Consider the following 6,000-nt stretch of genomic DNA (forward strand, 5'->3'; position numbering starts at 1 on the left):
TATAATTTTGTACACATTTTTGTATGTATAAAGCTACATTTATGGTGTATGTGTCCCAGAGGACATTTAGCGCAGGTCTGAGATATACAGAAATCTATAATCATTTAATAGTCAATTGATTTGTTTAGATGCACGTAACACTGGCTGCTGGTCTTATAGTTGCTAAACGTTCTGCCTTGGTCTCAGTCTCATGAACATCTGCTGAAAGAGACTAGTTTGTGACTTAAACCGGTTTGTAAGCCCATCCCTGAAGCCCCGCCTCTCTCCAGACATAAGCCCCTCCCTCTTCTGACAGTACTCATCAAATATTTGCCACATTTTGGAGCTTTGTAGTAGTTTTTTAAAATGTGTGTGTGTGTGCGTGTTGTATATGACATGATGTACTTGATGGAAATGTATTTTGTTTGTGTTGATAATCTGCTATTATAACTTCATTTAAAGACAATTGGAAGAAAAAAAAAAAGGTTAAAACATTTACTATTCATGTATGAGAGATTGAGCAGTAAGGAAGTATTTATGGTGCCTTACAAATAAAAGATTCATTGGACCTTTATTTGTGCTTCTGTTTGTTTCATTTTGTTAAAAAATGTTTCATTTAGTTTAAAAATAAATAAATAAATGTTTTATTAATATTTTTATCCAGCACAAATGCATTAAATTGGTCAAAAGTGACAGTAAAGGTATTCATGTTCCAAAAAACAATTATGTTTCAAATAAATGCTGTTTGTTTGAACTTTCTATTCATAAAATAATTCTTAAATGCAACATGGTTTCCAAAAAAAATAAAAAGCGTTTTTCAACATTGATATTAATAATAATAAATGTTTCTTGAGCAGCAAATCATCATATTAGAATGATTTCTGAAGGATCATGTGACACTGAAGACTGGTGTAATGATGCTGAAGATTATTTTAAATCGTAATAATATTTTACTATTTTCATCATATTTTTGATTAAATAAATGCACCTTTGGTGAGCAGAAGAGACTTCTTTCTAAAACATTTAAATATGTTAATGACCCCAAATCTTTAACTGCAGTGTATTTGCATTTTCGTTGAAACTTTAACTTCTAGAAGCTATTTAAAGGTTAATATTGCTTATTTTAGTATGACTATAACAGTTCGTCCAGGGCCAGAACTGTCCGTTCATAAAGTCCTTGAACACTCTTGGTCACTGTCTACGCTTTCTCTGTACTGAAAAGAGTCGTGTGAACATTGTGGGAAAACGCCATGGGAGGAAGACAGTCCATCAGGAGCAACATGAGGGTGAGTCAATAATGGCAGTGAGTTTCCATTCAGTGTCAGTTTCTCTAGTGTACAGCAGGTGCTGCTGTTGCTTTACAGTAATGCAGGCTTTTCACCGCGTGCTGATATTGCATAAATATGAAGTTGAGTATCAACATCAAGATTATTAAACTGCGTATTTGTTTACAGTCTAAATTGCTTATGAAGCAGAAACCGTTCGTGTTTGTGTATGTTATGATGAGCGTCTGTGTCCAGAATTGAGCTGAAATTACAGTCATTTTCATCAGGAGCAACGCGTTAGAAACACAACATTAACCAGCACGCTTCATCAGTTCTGTGTCTGTCAGCGATTATATCACTCATTACACCACATCACATTCATATCTTACTATACTATAGGCTACTATATACACACACACATATATACACGTGTATATATATAGTATAGTATAGTATAGTAAGATAGTAAGTTATGAATGTGATGTTGTGTAATGACTGATATAATATATATGTGACATATTATATATATATATATATATATATATATATATATGTATATATATATTTTTATATATATATATACTTACATTTTAGCTTGTTATCTGATTTGGTTTCCTTGTGACTTCAGATGTTTGTTTGTTTTATTAATTAAATGATTTAGCTCTAAATAGGATTTTTTTTTTTTTTTTTTTTATTGTGCTTGGATGTCTATAGTGTTCTGGGCTGTTCTTTTTATGTTTGGGTTTTTACTATAATTGAGATGATATTATAATTTATTTATTTATTAATTAATTAATTAATTAATTATATTTTGAATTTGTCTTTTTTGAATTTGTTTAAAATGTTTAGTAATTTTGTTGTTTTGTTTTTGCCATTTTATGTTTTTAAATGTCTATATAGACTTAATTTTGTTTTAGTACAATAAGTAAAATAGTTTTTATGTTTCATTTTAATTTGTTACATTTGTAGTAATTTTGTTGTGCGTTTTTGCCATTTTGTTTTTTTAAATAGACTATAGACTTAATTTTGTTAGTTATTTTAGCACATCAAGTAAATTCGTTTTTACATTTCTATTTTTTATTTACATTTTTTGTACTTTTGTTGGCCATTATGTTATTATATATGTTAAATTATTGTAGTTAGTACTGTCGGCTACATCAAGCTACCAAATAAAAATGAGAAATGTGGCCTTGGCAACTGGCTTTATTATATTTAATGGCCAGCATATTATAGTCCCTGCAGAGAGACTGGGCTGCGAATCCTCTCCTATACCAGCTCAGTGTCCGTGGTTCTCTTGTCCTCCTCGATGCGGGAAATGTAAGCTGGAAGAGGATAATCTGCTTGAAGGATTCTGGGATCAGCACCACATCTGGCTTTAGCGATGTTAAGAGCTTTCTTCCCCAGGTCGAGTCTCAGCTCCCAGTCCTGTGCTGTTGTTATCAGCTGGTCCTAACTGGTGACACCTTCTCCCCAGCCCTGATAAAAGTGATGGTCTTCTTCTTAATAACTTTTTTACAACAAAAATGAACCGCTGAACAGACTTAAGATGGACGTCACTGGTAGTTCCTATATAGTGCTGGTTTAGACCCGACTCTGTATAGGAGCTAAATCAGCTCCTCCAAAAGGAGTTCCTAGAACTAATCGTTCCTAGTTCCTCCGGTGCGAAAGCCCCTATAGTGTCGGCCCACATCCGGTACATGTGGATTCCACTCGTAGCAGATCTGGGCCGACACTATGTTTCTGTCTGGAATGTTGCCAAGTGTAAAGCAGGATTTGTTGGTGACCTTTCCTTTCTTCGGCACCAGGGATCTGGATTTTGCCGGCTTGATGTCATCAGCTCTTCGAGGTCCTTCGGGATGCTTCAGATGCTGTCGCTGCTGGGTCATCCAGTCAAGCCCTAATAAGCGCTGGTTGCCGGACTTTGAGATGGTACTTTGAGAGACTACACTTTTTTTTTACTAATAAAATGACAAAAGCAAACTAAAATGAACACGAAAACTAAAAATATAAGCTAATTTAAAATATTAATAAAATTAAAAGAACTGCGTGGGGAAGTATTAAAGCGCGGTGTGATTGATATGATCTGTGTAGATCTATACAACTGGTTATAATAATCAGAATAATAATCATAATAGTTTTATATTTGCCTTTGGGTGCAGTGTAGTGTTCTGAGTTCATACACTGGGATGTTTCAACCCATGTTTGGGTCACATATGGACGAACCCAACATGGTTTACATTTTTGAATCAATCCTTTTCGGTTGGGTTTGTCCATATGTGACCCAAACATGGGTTGAAACATCCCAGCATTTTTTAGGTCTGCAGAATGAAGGTAATCTTTCTCTCTTTCAGTGCAGAATGTGTGCGCTTCTGTCTCTCTGTTCATTTCCTCTGGTTGATGGAGATGTGGCCTGTGGCAGGGCGCTCCGACATGATATTTCATTAAACTCTGTCAGGCGGTGTGTGTGTGTGTGTGTGTGCGCGACTGTGCGCGCTGTCACTGTCTCTCACTTCTCATTCCTCGGCCTGTCGTCACCCTCCTATCCCTCTTTCATTTCTGCCACACTGCATCACTCCTCCTCCTCCTCCTCCTCCTCCTCCTCTTCCTCCTCCTCCTCCTCCTCCTCCTCTTCCTCCTCCTCCTCTTCCTCTTCCTCTTTAGGTCTGTGGGCTCCTGTTCCTTTCTTCCATCTTTCATATTTTCCCTTCCGTCTTTATCATGATGGAGATACGGGGTTAGTGTAGGCTATATGTATTTTTAAGTATATACACATTGTCTCCACCGAAAATGTCACTTCCTGCAGGATGATGTAATGAGCTGGCTTTTAGTTAAAAACATAAAATAATAATAACTGAACATGATAGGCCTAATGAGGACAAAATAATTAAAACAATTTTCCCAAGAAAATATTTTGTATAATTGACAGTCTTTCATTGTAAAAATTACATCCACTCAAAATATTTCTTTTTAAGGAAAATACTCATTCTAATTTAAAATGAATATATGTTTTATTGAAAAATGCTGGGTTGTTTTAACCCAATGTTGGGTCAAATATGGACTAACCCAACGTTGGGTTAAAAAATGCAGTTTAAAAATGGACAAATTGCATTTTGGACAAAATCAAAAATGGACAAAAATGCAATAAAAAAATGGACAAATTGCATTGGTTACATTAAAAATGTAACCCAACGGCTGGGTTTGTCCATTTTTAAATTGCATTTTTTAACCCAACGTTGGGTTAGTCCATATTTGACCCAACATTGGGTTAAAACAACCCAGCATTTTTTAGAGTGATTGTACTGATGTTAATTAATTTGAATTATTTGCCTTTAAGTGTGTAAACGAATTATGATTTGCATATTTAAATCTGTGAGTTTAATACTTTATCCAATATATGAATATATGTATGATAGGTAATTTATAATGGACAGCCTATATGATATGGCCATGACATTATTTTACAGTCTATGGATATGGCATACGTCATGATGAGTTTGGTCGGTTCATCTCATCACTTCCGTTTTTCATTTCTAAATATTATGTGCATGTGTCGGTTTGCGCATAATACCTCTTTTGTACAGATTGTCAGTGGGGATCATTGTCTCATAATCTCATAAATATTCACATTATGTCAACTCGCCTCTTTCACGCTGATTGGCTTTCCGTCTTCATCATGCGGCGATTGAGAACATAAATGACTTCATTACCCATAAAGCAACACTGTCTGGTTAACTCAGACGCGCCGGCGCTGGAGTCCTGCTTCACGATTGGTTTAGATCAAAGTGTATGTCATGACACAACGTGGGCATTTGGGTCACTTATTGGCCTTGACTTTAATCTTGTTAGCCAATCAGGGTCCAGTCTTGAAAAGAGACGTTAAGGCTGCAATGTTTGTACATTATGTTCTGTGTTATGGTAATAGCGGCTTGCGGCTTTGTTCTCTTTCAAATAGTATTTCATTTTAAACAGATGAGTTTATAATAGTATAATATATGTCAATGGAATTTGGTTTCAACTGTCTTCTCACTTGCGATTGTTACATGTCTATCCTATTTATGTAATCTTCATAAACAAATGTAAGCGGTCGACCTTAAAGGCAGCTTTTGCTCTCCGCACTTAAAGTCAATATCTCACAGGCTGCACCGCTGAGAAGAGCTGCTGTGCGTTTTCTTTTCTCTTCTGATCTTTCACCCCTTTCTCTCTCCGACTCAGTGTCTCATATATTTATTTTAGATTTTCAGAAATCCAATACACCCCTCGCTGACTGCAGTTTGGCTCGTTGACAGCCGATTCGCGAACGAATCATTCTTTTGAACCGGTTCTTTTTAGTGATTCGGTCGAGCCGATTCGCAGAACTTTCGAAAAATTGACTAACCTCTTACAGAATTTCACCACGCTAACCACTTTCCTTATAAAATAAAATAAACCGTATTAAATCTTCGAAAAATTCACATTACAAACAAAATGTGATTACATTTGCGTGTAAAACGGGGACTGTGGTAACATTATTTAAAGATACTTTCACGGTTTGCTCTGACATAGCCTACCTAAAACAAGAATTCATTCGGTTAATTTATTTCTACGAGGACAATGGTGACACATACCTCCAAACCCCGTAGTAAAATAATCATAGTATTTTGGCGGAAACCGTGATTGCTATTGTCCATTTTAAGGAGACTCAAATGAATCAACGAATCGTTCAAACGAACCGAGTCGCTTAGATTATTCAGACCGCGTGTGCGCGCAGGTCAGCGCT

The sequence above is a fragment of the Rutilus rutilus genome (genome assembly GCF_951802725.1).
Source record: "Rutilus rutilus genome assembly, chromosome: 6".
NCBI classification, from domain to species: Eukaryota; Metazoa; Chordata; class Actinopteri; order Cypriniformes; family Leuciscidae; genus Rutilus; species Rutilus rutilus.